Below are 15309 nucleotides of genomic sequence, written 5' to 3'. Positions count from 1 at the left end.
TCAGGCACAGGCCAGTGCAGGAGCAGTGCATTGCTATGACTGACACATGCCAAATACAGACACTTACCAGCACGACGGGTCAGGCCATTCACAACTTTTTATGATGTGTGTTTGCTATCAGAGAAGCCCAATCACCCAAACATGGGTTTAACTCCTGTGTAAAATACAAGCAATGTTCCTACCTGACACAGACATGTCATAAATAAAATATTAGCCCGCTCTAAGTGGCACACTGAGGAGCAAAGCCCTCACTGCAGGAACCACCAAGACCTTCCCCCAGACAGCTGAAACAACACAAGACGCCCCTGAGGAAAGCCGATGCCATACCAGGCTGGTGGAGCTGCCCAGCGAAGCACGCTGCACACAGCAGCACCTCTGCCTGCCTGCAGAGGCAGCTGGGCACAGACCCCCCAGGCACACCCCAGCCTGATGGGCACTCACAGCACTGCCAGAGGGGCTCTGTGCCCGACCTCCTCTCACCAGGACAGCCAGGGCCAGGAACAATCCGCTAACCAACAGTGCTGGTGCCAATGGAAAGCTCGGTACATCTGTTCTGAGCTGCTGCAGGGTTAACAGAAACCACTGTGCCATTATTCAGCTCCAAACCAGACTTCACACTATTGTGACATTTGATGACAGCACTTCCCTTCTGCCAGCGTTTTATGGCCGTGCAATAGAAGCCACTTATCCAACCACTGAATTCCTCTTCTGTTGTTCAAAGGCTGTGTTGTTACAAGTTGTTGCAATGCTAGTTCACCTAGCAATAACAACTATGTAAAAAAATCAGCAATGCAATTGAATTAAATCAATCACTGGAGGATTGCTTTGGGTTTTTTTATTGGCTTGAAATAATATGGGGGGGAAAAAAGCCCAGATGCAAAACAAAATAACTCAGAGAAAGAAATTATAAAGGCCATTACACAGTGATGTAGACTGTGAATCTGACTTTAAATTGTTAGAAGACTTATTCAATTATCAAACTGTTCAAAGTGAAGCTAAGAATAGCTGTAGAAAGATAATTACATTCTCATGGTTTAGTGCTGCCATTTGATTATTTGAAATGTCCTTTAGACTTTCCAAACTGATGCAATATAAGAACAAAAACACTTATCTCGTACTCAAGTCAAAAGTGCTTTTCAAATATTACATGCTGTATAGTTTGGAATTTATGTAACAGTTAAAGATCTTATTGAGCTGGAAAATAAAGAGACTTTGCTTTTCCAATTTGTTCTTCAGTTATTTTCCAGTTGAGCAACATAATCCTACTTTAAAACTTACAGTCAGTAAAAAGCAGTTGACTGTTCACAAATTTTCAGCAGGACAGATTGATAGTTATATTTCATAAAATATGTAGACCTCTGAAAGAAAGTTGTCTTGACAATTTTTAAAATGTAAATTATTAACTTCATGCATTTAATTATATTATTTTCCTCTAACTGCCTTTTATATCACAAAGCAGTGTTTATATGTTTACACATGTTTGTGTACTAGTAAAAATGGTACTGGCTTAAGTGGAGAAAGAAATAGCATGCAAAAAAAAAAAAAGACAATAAATAAAAAAATATTAAAAGTCCACATGTTGAAATAATTCTTCACATAAAGGAAATTTGTGATTAATTTTCATTTACTTAATTGTAAATAAGCACAAAGCCTACACTGTGTATCACTGATGTAGTCACATCGTCTGTGGTAAAAGGATTAATATATCATAAAGATATATTTAAAATGTTATCCATTGTACACATTATGGATAAACAGACACAGCAAAACACATCTCCAAGCAGTGCAAGATCCACCTTTGCTGAAAGGTTTTCTTTCAGAAGCAGAACCCTCAGAAATGCATCAGTTTTGACAAAGCTCTGAACTCAAAGCTGTCCAAGGTGAACATTCCCTGGTTACTCCTCACTCAGAGACTCCAATGGAAAACCTGACCTTTCAGACTGCTAATAGACATTTCAACAGCTCCTTTGCACAAAAATAGATAAATTCTTCTGTTTCATTCTCACCAGGAATGCTTACCAAGGATAGCTGATGCTCTCTAAACATCAGCAGCAGTAATTTCAACACAGATCATGTCATATTCTTTACTTTTAACTTTCCAAACAAGCAACAAATGCTAAGGTGATGTTATTTGGATTTGGGGCTTTTTTGGGAAGGAGGGAGGTTTTCAATGTATAGTTCTTCTGCTTGTTTGTTTTAATGAAAACAACCTTAAAATTCCACACTGTAATTTTATCAGGTTCATTTTAAATAATTACTGTCCTTTACATTGTGGCGACATGCAGTCCTATAACCAGAAGAAACATCATCTCTCACCAGCTACCCAGGCAATTCAAAAAGGTGGGAAAACATAAATAAAATTTTAAATATGAGCTGTTCTTCTCATTTTCAGTAGGAGTTTAAGCTAATCATATCACCTTCCCAGAGGCACAAATGCAGATTGCTGCAATGTGAGGACTCATGACACCTGTGGTGCCCTGGCACTGGAAAACACCATTTAAAGTATTCTGGGCTTGGACTGCCCACCCAATTCCTCAGCCATTCCAGTTGAAATGTGCATTGTATATTGTATATTGGGTCAATTCAATGCATTTTGGTGTCCATTCCTGGGCCCATCCACACCATCAGATCGATGTGATCAGGGGGTGCTGCACTCCCCCCCAGGCAGGGAGCAGCGGGCAGATATTCTCCATGGCATTTCCATCACTGCGGCCACAACAGGCAAAGCCCTCACAGCCACAGCCAAAGCACGGCACAAGCCACTCTTTCATGTCAGAAAAATAAAAACCTCTTTCCAACACCAATAAGAAGTTTCTAGAACAGTAAGGGCCTGTTAAGTAACCCAGACCTGAGCTGCGCTGTGAAGCTTCCATGCAACAGCTACTCAACAAAGACGGACCTCAACTTTGAAGATGACAAAGCCTTCACCAGTTTTCAAAAGAGCTTCCAGGAAGAAGAAAACATTAATACACTTTTCAAATACCAGAAAGATGAGGCATATATGGTATATCATCATAAGCAATCGATACATTCTAGTACAGCTTCTTTTCCTCAGCAGAAAGGAAAATGTAAAGTCCCAAGGCAAAATCTCAGAACAGGATTCAGGCAAGAAAGGTGTGCAAATATTTATGGAGAAGAGCAGGCTGCTAGTAGAGATGAACCCAACGTTTACACAGAATGGCTAAAAGAGTTTCCAATTGCTGTCATGTCACATTTTTTGTCATGTGCCTCCATTGGCTTCTTTTAGGCCAATCAAATTTCAGTAGGTGTCTGTCACCACACTTGAACTCAGCTTCAATCTGTTAGATACATCCTTGCATAAGTGCAAGGTAAGACAGCTTTGAAAGAAGATATTCAATTGCAAATGGGATCCAAGCCACAGATCTCACCCTAGCCATGATACAAATACATAGATACATGTGTATATTTAAATTTTGCAGATGCATATATGTTTGCATATATACATAAAATATTTCAATATATTATTATACATACACACATGCACGTCTATGTCTGTTATGAAGTTCCAAGCAGAAAGACTTCACTGGATCAATAGCTACAATAAATTATTATCACGAGTTGAGAGAGTGGGACATGAGAAAACAGCATTAGCAGCCACTCCCTGAATAATTCCCCCAATTCAAGGGACATTTTTTGAAAGCAAACTCGGAGTGCCCTGCACTGAATTCACCTGAAACGAACACAAACCCCTCCAGACCACCCCAAGGGAAAGTCTGAGGAGAGGCCACAGCTGATCAGGAACCCACCCCCAGGCTCTGCTGCTGTTGGTTAAATGTCTCTCTGTGACTGAGCCCAGACTCACCACCAAGCCTGTTTCCCACCTCTATGGAACAATTAAATATGATCCCATTAGCAGCATCAATTAAGGCAGATAAAAATAATAGCCCAGTTGAATGCTGCAGGAGGCCAATGGCTCTGCTTTCACTGGATAATGGATTGCACTCCCTGCTCGTGTGCTATAAAGCCAGACATGGGATCAATACTTCCTTCTGCTTACGAAGCCTGCTTGCCTGGGGCATAATAGATATCTAATTTAAGATTCTTTGCTCGGGCTTTCTTCTCTTTAGGAATAATACATCATTTCTTTAAAAGTACTTTTTTAAAGGTGCAATTTCCCCATCATTGCATTTTAAGAAAGTTTTAAGTAACTTCCTCAGCCTCAATTCCATAGCAGCAAAAGGTCCACTTATCTTCGGACACGTTCCAATGCTCCCTTGGTAAAGGAGACTCTGCTGACCAGCTCAGCTGCAGGAATGTGTCCCTGTCTGCAGCCTCACTCTCCCAGAAAGGCTCTTGAGGGACTGCAGAATGCAATTAAATAACCCATTCAGGGTAGCATTCCCACCCTGAATCAATGCAAAGGAGAAATCTCAGTCCCAAAATGCATCAGAAGACTGAATGCATCCCAGAAAAATGCAGATAATCAATAAAATTTAGAGCTTGCATTTGCAAGGGCAATAAATACATATTTGCTATGGATTGCTGGAGAAGTTTGTCACAAGCAACATGGAAAAACCTTTCAGGTTATTGTAGGTGTGGGACTTCTAAAGGAAATGAGTCGTGAAGAAAGAAATAGTGACCTTTGCTACATTTAACTGCAAAGATGCTTCTATTAAGAGAGTAACCAAACAGACTAAATGGCTGCAAATGAGGCTTCAAAATACCAAACAAATAATGGCATAATGAGATTTGCATTTAGCACTGAAATCAGTGAGTAGCTTTAGCAAAGAACAGCTTTTTAAAGCTGCTGATTTGGCATTTACCACAAAAATCAGAGCAATCATGCTCACAGGAGCCAAGGTGTGAAACTGGTTAAGGATAAGACAAATCCAAGGTGTTTTGGGACTCTGTCTATTCCTTAGAGTGACAATATCAGGGGTCTCTGGTGCCAGTGCCTGGTGGTGCTCAGCAGGGGATGGATCACACTCAGTTAGAGCTGGAAGCAGAAGGAGCAGGGAAGAGCTGCTGCTGCCACCGGGTGGAGGCTCCAAGATGTGCTAAGGAGGGCTCTCAGAGAAGCACTGGATAAAACAGGAATCCCAGAGCACACCCCTCTGAGCAGAGACAAGCAACACCTGCAAGGAGCCCCTGCCAAGGAGAGGGAGGCTGAGCTGTTTGGGGGACTGAAAGCAGCCACCGACTTCAGGCTGTGGTTATGGATATCCTAAATGGGTTACAGAATGTCATTTAGCCACTGCCATCATGGCAAAGAGGGACTGGAAACTGCCTTTGAGACTGACATGACCTGATCCAGAGACAGCTGGAACCAGCACTGAATGAAGCACATCAGGTACCTGGGCCCAGAGTGACTCCTAAAGACTCTTCATCCATGTGCCTTGTACAGGTGTATAGAGCAATGAACATTTCAAATATCTCTTATTTGAAGCAGCCCCTCAAAATGACTCCTTTTGCTACTCTGAATTGACCAGCCTGCTTTATCAATCATTCTCCTGAGGAATTCCAAGCCCCTTCCACCACTGACTTGGGTCTGAAAAAACTGCACCTCAGTGCTAATTGTATTAAATCAAGAGATTTAACTCACAACCTGAATTATAGGAAATGCATATAAATAACTTCTAACACAGCAAGAATTAAATTAATCCAGAAACTTCACTGTGAAGGCTTCTAGATATATAAAAAATCTGTTTTATTGCATTACCTAGTCAAATTTCTGAAGAATGGTTAGAAAAAGGTTTTAAGTGTCAATACAGAGCAGGCTGGCAACACTTTCTCAAATATAAATGAGCATTTATATATCTTTCTAATACAAATACAGTAATCCCAGGAAATGCATACTGCTTGTACTGTTGCTTTTTATGCATGGACAACCCAAGAACTCCTCTAAAAGTCCTCTTAAACTGGAAAACAAGCTGCCTGCTATTGGAAGGAAAATACAGACAAAGCAGCCAGATATAAAACCTGGCCTCGTGAGCTCAGACATCACATTTCTGGTCTGCAAATGCTGAGAATGGACACTTGCAATTCTGAGAGTACAGATGCTCTCATGTCAGGGCAGAGACCTCTCCAGAATTAGACTGAGAGACAAGAGGTACAAGCAGAACTATTTTATTGCCATTTAGCTCTTCCCAGAGATGCCCAAGTTCAAAAATTAGACCTTCAAAGCTTGTCGCCCCACCCCCAACCCCAGCCAGTCTCTTGAAGTTCTTCAGCACATCAGGGTTTTTCAGTGAGCTCCCAAGGTTTACTGGAACTTCTCTGATTTCTGAAATCTTGCTCTAAATCCAGGATTAATTTGGTTTCACAGTCCCTCTCTGCCCATCCATGGCAGACACGTTGTGTTAAGCCTTTATAAATCAAAAGTGAGGCAAGTTTTGTTTTTCCTCTGCCACCATTCCCTATTCCTCTGCACCCAGTCCAACAGCCCACAGGAAAATCATCCATCCTATCCATGTGTACATTTGTACTGCTCCTCCTCGAGGGAATTTCAGCTCCCTGCTCACTCTCTGCAGACACAGCATGAAAGGAGCTGGGCTTGCTTCTGCACTCGGGCTGCCCTTCCAAACTGGAACCAGTTCCTATGGACTGTCAGATAACACAGCAAGGCACTCAGGACTGCCCAGGTGAGAAGGGAGGGCGCTGTGTGGGAAGGAGGTAGACACAAATTCCTGATGTGCCCCAGTGAGGTGTCCAAGTGACAAACTGAGGGAAAATGAGAACCAACACCACTGTCAGGGCTGACTCCATGAATATTTCTTCATAAAGACATACTGCAGAAAGCCTGGCTAAACACATCCTTGGCCTACTTTGAACTTAGCATTCTCAAGACACCAGCTGCATGTCATCTATGAAGCATCTTGTAATTCCAAAATTTAATTTGATAATCATTTCTGTCTCCTCTATTAACTCTAATGAAGCAGGCTCATTAATTTTCCAACAGGTACTGCTCATTTCATCAAACTGATCTGTCAAAGCACAGCAGTGTGAGGAGGGCATTCCCTCCTTCTCCAGGTCTGAAGAACTTGCTCTGAAAGGCAATGTGCTCACACTGGATTCAGGCTGGGGTCTGAGAACACTGTCAGACTTTCTAAAGCCTGGCAGAGTTAGTACTGCTGAACTGGAGACAGCAGCACTTCCTGGGCCAAATGCAAGGACACGAAGGCAGTGCTGTTATCCCTCCTACCCCTGACAGATGCAGGAGCACTCAACAGAAAAAATGAAGTCCCTCCTGATGTCTTAGCACAAGGCATATTTAAATGCTTAGGAGAAGACACCAGGCAGCTCTTTATCTCTGGGTAGTTAAAAACACACACATAAATTCTGTCCTTTCATCTCAGGCAATGAAACTGCCATGCACCAGTCACCCAAATCACAGCAATGGGGAACAGTGGCAAAAAGCTGAAGGGCCCCAAAATCTCAACTACCAGCAACACCACTGACAGGAGAGACTGAATTTCCAGGAGAGGGCAAACCATGGACTGTGGCTGCATGCTGAAACAACAAACATCTGTAAACCCCTGTAAATCAGAAGCTGCCAACAGCTTCAGAGGTTTTTATAGCAAAAAAAAACCATGCTAAAGGGATCTTTAAGCAAATAAAATGGAGACTTAGACAGCAGCATTCTGGAATTGCAAAGGCAAAAAAATCATCATGTTTCCTATAAATAGTTATGATTTCTCATTATACAAATGTGCCTTGAGGAGTCACATTACTGCAAGGTTATTACACCCAGTCACTGCTGACCCCTGGGTCACAAATTAAAATCAACCAGATCTACAGCTCTATTTAAATTATAATATACCTCTCATTTCATGGAGGAATCTCATCATGAAGATCATAATTGCAAATTGCCCACCAGACACATTAGGCAGAAGTAGGATTTATTTTAAATTAAAAAGTAGCATTTCTTATACCCCACCAGCATACTGTAAGGGTCATTAAAACATTAAAAACTGGAAAGCTCCAGTTTTAGTTTGCCTTCAACTTTTCTGCAGTAGAAAAACAAATTGCTTATTTAAATTAACATTCTTGATACATGATGTTAACTCTTTTCTGGCTTCTCTTGTCTCAGGTTATCCGAAACAGTTAAATTTATCCTTCCACCACAGAATACTGGAAGAGTTTAAGACCTGATTGTTAAAAATGGATTTCAAAAAAACATATTTTGATCAGGTTAGGCTTCGTTCAAGTTTATGCTGCAAGGAAAGGAACATCTGCATCCAAACAGGCCATAGAAAAGATATTGATGGCACTGAGCAAATGTAAACTGTTTGACAACCTGAAGTGTGTCAAGACAGGTAGAACTCTTCCACAAGGCTTGGCAAGAATACAAAATATTTCAGAGAAGAAAATATTTCACTTGGAAGGGACCCACAACAATCATCTAGTTCAAATGCAGTATGTAGCACCAGTAATTTTCATCCCAAAAGAGCTTAAAATGTTTGTCTGACTTCATGCATAAGAACCACTTAATCCACTGAAATACAGCAGCTAAATTAATTAGGGCTGGAATTGAAGAACAGGGATAAAAATTTGAGAGAACATTGTCATTGTTTAGAGTCTATGACATTTGTTAAAGGACACAAAAACCAGCTGTGGAAGAGCACTTAAAAAAACAAACAGGAAAATAAGCACTAAAAATTAGATTTGAAACTGAAGCAATGGAATTCAGTTTCAAAGCACTGGAAGTGAATCAGTGCTTAACTTCTTCTGTGGATTATATGTTTAATTTTTAGCAATCCAGTGAGACATTTTCCTAAGAATGCACATTAAAAGAACAGAGCAAAAATTTATTTTTTAACGTTTAATTTCCTGGAATCTTTTTTCCATCTCTGTTTGGCCAAAACTGAAAATCATCTGTGTGACACAGTAGTTTGAGCCCTCAGTGTGCAGAGTGTGATCAATTTGTCTGATGCCATATTAACAATTTGATGCCCTATTAACAAATCTTTTACATTAGTGCTGCAAGTGTCAAGGAAACATCATTTCCTTGTCTAAGCTCTCACGGTCTAAAATGAGGTACAAAAAAATTCAACATAAATCATAAATACTGAAACATCAACCAAGTTCAACTCTACAGGCAAAATTCTGTTCTCAAAGCACCAAATAATTCTGAACAAACACTAACAGAAAATGAACCACCACGAGCTGTTAGCTCAGTCCCTTTCTGGACAGGGATTTCTTTGTGAATTGCCCCTGTGCTGCCTTGGACAAAGGTAGGGAACAGATTTCTCACTTTGAGCTGCCAGCCTTTAAAGTGAAGGGCTCCCAACAGGAACAGCAGCCAACCCCTTTGCACAGAGCAAACAGCATTGCCCAGAATGTCACTGCAGCAGCCCGTGGCCACCAAGCACAGGTCACAGACTCACTGCAGAACATCAGCAGGGAAAGGCAGAACCAGGCAGAGCTGATTAACAGGGACAAGCTGGAGTGGCACTGGGACATAAAGAAGGACACGGATCATCCCGATGGACAGCTGACATGTAGACAGGGCAGTCAGGATTAGTAGAGTTCAAAAAAGGTGTTTGCAAGGATGAAGTACAGATGTTCCCAGAAACTTTGTCACATATAACGTGGAGTCAAGATGCTGAAAAAGCACACTGAGATGTACTTGAAGAGAATGGACCCAGGCAGAATCCAACCTCTGGTAAATGACAGTGAGAAAAGGGGAAAGGAAAGCAAGGTCTTCTGAAGGTTGAGGTAAAATGTTTGATTCCAAAGAAAATTGGGATCCTGCAGAGGAATAAAAAGCCAAGTTAAAAATGATCGGAACCACCAGCAGTACACAATCTTTTGGCAGTAGTCTCCAATCACACACAAATTTGTTTAAAAAATTGGGACATTAAGCTTTGAAAGTCTGTTCAGGGAGCCACAGAGCAAAGCAATATCTTCAAGATGCTTCAGAGAATCTGTAATGGTTAGAGGCACCTGAAAAGACTGAGCCAAAGCAACCCAAGAACACCTGACAATGGAGTCACAGAGCGCCAGAGAAGGACACCAGTGCCAGTGTCCCTCAGAGCAAAGGGCAGAGACACAGCAACCTGTGCTGCTCATCCTGAGCTGGATCTAATGGCAAAGGGACGGGCAGGGGGGTAGACAGATGTGAGCTCAGAGAAAAAACAATTCTGAAAGAGAACTGTATCCAAGGGGTGCTCACATGAAGGAAATTATGTGCATGTGCTCACAGCAAGGTTTTCCCAGAGCTGTGATTACAACTCCCCGCACAGGCAGCAGCACCTGCCTACAAAAGATCTGACTTGGAGACACTGCAATGATCTGAGCTCTGCATTTCCTCCTCAGAAGGCTCATACACCTCATCCACCTCTCTGCTGCAACAGCACCAAGCAAGGAAGGACAGGGACATCCAATTCCTAGGCCCTCTGCACAAAATACACTCCCCAGAGCTACAGCCCACAATGGCACCAGGTCTTTTTTCTTGCTCAAATTCAGTGAATACCAAGCACTCTGCACACTGCAGCAGTTCCACCTGAAAGATGAATTTTGCACAAATTTTGCAAGGTTTCTGTTGGCCTCAGAAGCTGTTTTCACATGGATGCCAAACCAGCACCAATGCCCTTCACTCAGCAAGTTCAAGATTCTCAAGGATGTATTTTCAAGAGCTCAAACTACCCTGATAACCACAGTGGTGATTATGGTGATCTGTTTTCTTGTTTAATTTCTTGCACTCTGAGCCCACTGCACAAACCTGGCCTGTAAATCTGAACTTTCCTGGGTTTTAAGATCTGTGATGACTTTAGGCAAAGCTTGAAGCCAAGAGCATGCTCTGCTCAAGCCTATTTCCAAATATCTAAAAGACACTCACAGCACTGCTTTACAGAAGCACCAGAAACCCACACACCCACCTTCTACCAAGGCATGACACCACACAGGCACAAACTACCCAAGTCACAGGAATAATATTCCCTTTGAGTATTTCCTGCTGTCAGAGTTTTAAAAAACCACAAAGCCCATCACAATATTTAGCCTGTTTTGTCCCTAAGAACACCCAGAAATCCTTTCTCACCAGATTTTGTTCCCATCTCAGCTGGGAGCATCCTTTTCCCTTTTTACTCTCCTCCAGTTTTATCACTGGATGACAACAGGATTATGGAAGCTCTGATCTCTGCTCAAGTACCAGGCAGACAAGCACTCAAAGTCTGCAGGTGAAATATAATTCTTACAGTGCTTGGGCTTGGGTTGATGGTTGGTTTTTTCCCTTTGGGGAGTTGCTGGGTTTTGGCATGGGTTTTTTAAATTGTTTCATTTTTGCCTTTCTTTTTAAATTCAGTTCTTCACATTCACATGTTTGAGGCAGTGACTTTTAGGAAATTTCAGTGAGTTGTCTGAATTTTTCCAAAGTTATTTGATTAGGTAAGCAAGCACTTAAATGCAGGTTTCAGCAAGGTAAATGCTTTAGCTGAACACACAAAGAAGATTTCCAAAGCATGTTTCCTGTGCAAGTACTCAGCACAAGGAAGCCTACACAGACCCAGCTGTTTTCTCTGCCAGGCTTTATCCACACTGAGTGACTGAACTGTGGATAACTGAGAGGACCTTCAGGAGTACAAGATAATACCTAGAATTATTCTCTTTTGCTGCATAGTTGTTTTTCATAATTTCCACTGCTGAACCAGCTAGACTGCTAGCCTAGAGACATTCCTTGTTTGGATGGATAGACCCAAATGTTTGGGTTTCTGTTTTTCTGCAGCAATGTTCTCCAGTTTACAACCAACACAGCAGGCAGGGAACTGGAGAGGCTCAATGAGTACAAATGTTATGGCCAAAGATTATCCATAAAGCCAATGCTGAAGAGTTCAGAAGATTTCTTTCGTCCGTATCAATATTCACTGTGCAACACAAAAGTTCACACAAAGAACAACTAACCAAACTTGTATATTAGGTATTTTGCTGTTTATAACCTAGTCTAATGATTTAAATGGAACTTTAACTGTTTTCATGATGAAATGTCTTGTCAGTAATAACCAGGGCATCAAATTCAGTTTTATTTTCTCTAGAGGAGTGGCAGTGAGCTGTTTCAATTACAGTGAAATTGTTTTGTCAGCACACAGTTTAAAAGAGCAATAGGGCTGTGCTGTACAAAAATAGAGATGCTGCTTACTGTGACTTACTAACACAGAGAAATGGCATAACCCACTAATCTCTTCTGAGTGCTCAGTACTAGAAATATGTAAAAACTCCTGAACTTTCGATAATCAGGTATTGGAGAAAGTAGAATGTGAGTAGAAGACATTCACTCCTATCAAATTACCACAAAGAGCTTTTGGAGCTACTTTTTACAATGTCATTCAATGAAAAGCTAATAGAGATTTTTATCTTTCCTTGATTACTAGATCATTGCATTTAATAAATGTAAGGGTGTTTAACCCTATTGCAAATGAACGGTATTCTTCCAATGGCCTGAGTCATGTTTTGCCTTCAGCCTCCTCTTCAAAACACCACTTGCTTTGGACTGACCATTAAGTTGTGATTTCATCTATTAATAATTGAGAGGGAAAAAACTCTGTTGCCACTCAAAAAGTAAGCAAGATTTTTACACTGAAAAAAATGCCAACCTGTCTTGTAATGCTCCCTAATCTATAAATTAGATCTCAAGTGCCTCCTAGAGGTCAGTGATATTATCTTTTCCCTCCTGAGAGGCAAACCAAGGATGGAGCAGAGCAATGTGGCTTCTCCAGCTTCACCCAAAAACAAAATCAGGTCTCCAGAGGTCCAATGGGCTGTTCCACTTGCAATCCTTTCATACACCAGATGTACCTCAGGAATGTCTGTGGCTTTAGAGATTGAAGGAGTCAGCTTTGACTCTTGTAACTTCCAGATTATATGGAGCATGTGAATTAAATGGAATACCTAAAACATTTTCAACATGTGATATGAAGCAGTGATTTTAACCCCCCAGAGGTGGAAAAATGAATGGCAGGTGAATTTTTGTGCTCACTGTTAGGCACAGACTTAGCTGAAGAAATTACGTTTGTGACTGAACAAGGTACAGTGATGCATACTCTTAAACATCTCTTGAAAACATTTGATTGCATCTAAATCAACACTTTGTTCCTCCTGGTTTTTGCCTGTTTTATTTATTCAGAAGCACAACACCTTTCCAGTTCCCTGTGCTCACCCTGACCCTCTCAAATCTGACTGGAAATGCCATTTCAAGCATAAGCAGGCCAGGTCCTCAGAGCATGCAGTTTTCACTCGCTGCTTGAATTTAACACCAGCCTTCTCATCTGCAATTTTTAAATTAGATTAGCACTTCTTTTTCCTTTGGACACAGAAATCTTCATGAATTAGCTTGGTTACAGCCTCCTCTATAATTTAACCATTACACCAGGGTGGGTGGAACTGGATGATCTTTAGTGTTCCAATACTCATCAAGTCCATTTCCCATCATGTTGTACTTTCCTCCAATTGCCACCTCAAGTGACACAAGGGGTCTAAAACAGATTTACCTGTGGCTCAGAGATCTTGGAACTCCTGAGCAAGCCCCAGAGCAAACAGGGATCATCCAAGGAAAATAAGGTCTGAAATCCACTGTCAAACAATAGGACAGAATTCCAGCAGAAATTCTGTGTATTTCAAATATTTTATAAAGTTGCAAAAAACCAAAATTCCCAGCAGGTCATGCTCAGAAAAAATGTTGTTATATTAGTGCCAGAACAGCAGAATGTGCTGATTTAAACTATTTTTTTTTAACCAGGAATATTCAAAATGCAGAACCCAAACTGTTTTTATTTCATCTTAAGCTTTTCTTTTCCCCATCTTAAATTCCCTTGTTCCATTTATTTTTAATCCTCCTGTATGCATTGATATGAATTATTCAATTGCAGTGGAAAATTATATTTTCCAAAGTTTATTTGATTATTTCAGCCTTCCTTAAAATATTTTGAGACTTTGATATTTTTGCTATACTTCACAGTAGAACCACTGAATTGCTTGAAAATTTCCCTGTTATTTTTCCAGCTCATGAAATAAGAAAATTATCACGGGGGAAAAAGGAAGAATATTCCCTCAACCTGCTAAAAATCAAAGAAATGGTGTAGAAACACTTTCAAACTAAAACCTACACGGTGTTCTAGCATGATGAAAACACCAGACTAGGAAGGTACAGCCCTCTATGAGGTCATGGTACCTGAAGTTAAATAAAAGCCAATAACATTTTGTGCTCATGTGTGATCCTCAGTACCCAATGGCCCCTCCTGTTGTGTCAGGTTAGGAGGTTCACCCAAAAAGCACTGCTTGATAAAATACTGTGAGGAACTCTACCACAGGGTAGGGTTGATCTCACACAGCTTAAGGGCAGTGCCAGGGAAGCACTGTCACCACCTGAGGTGAAAATTCACCTCATTTCCTTAACAAACCAACCCGATTTCCATCCTTTTTTTCTTCCTGAAGCAGTGTAAGAATGTCAGGACCTGAGCTACTCTGAACCTGCTCCCTGAGGGACAGAGTGCCATTTTTTCTCACTGCAACTTTCATCTCTGAGATGAGGAAACAACCACTAGGGATGCCAGTTTTATGGTGTGTCCTGGAATGATTTGAGACAGGAAGCTCCTTTTCTGAGATGAAAAGGCAGTTTTCTACTGAATGTCCAAGGCCAGCTACAGGAAGAGGGTTATTAGCACAATAAAAACATGACTGGTTCACAACCATATTCCAAAGTCAGAAACAGCATCTGGATTTATGAGCTACAAATGTTTTCAGTGTCAAAGGGAATCCAGCATCCTTTGGCTCTGTCCCTATCACTCCACCTTTTTTTCTGGGAAAACATGTAATAAAAATAAAATGCATAAATGGTACGGAAAGGCTGGAGCTGCCCTTTCTTTTCATGCAGAGTTTGCAGCTGGGTATCATGGACAAGTGTCCTCTTTAATTATTATTATAACCCGGAACAACTGCCACCATGTTCTGGCAATTTCTCACACCCCAAAGTCCATCCGTTCACCCTGAGGAAAGTTCTTGACAGAAACTCCCAGCCCATGCTAAGAAAATTGGCAGGTGCAGGCTCCCTTCCCTGGAAGCTCAGCTCAAGCTGATTTTGGGCCACCTGGATATCCTGTCAGAGCCCTCCTGATGAGAATTGCCAAATTAAGCTCTTCCCCTCAATTGTCACGAGTGCCTTATTCCATCTGCAGCCTTGATTGCCCCTTCAAGTGCACCAGGGAAGCGCTTGCTGTGCACATCAAGCAGGAAGATGGAAGAGTGCAAAACACAGACCTAAGGTGATTATCCAAAAATCACACGGCTGAGAAATGAAACATAATATCAGTTCAAGTGTCACTAAACAGAGTTATGAGTATAGTCAGGTAAAACACT

Source organism: Passer domesticus, chromosome 4 (genome assembly GCF_036417665.1).
Source record: "Passer domesticus isolate bPasDom1 chromosome 4, bPasDom1.hap1, whole genome shotgun sequence".
Taxonomy (NCBI): Eukaryota; Metazoa; Chordata; class Aves; order Passeriformes; family Passeridae; genus Passer; species Passer domesticus.
Note: the sequence above shows the minus strand (reverse complement) of the source record.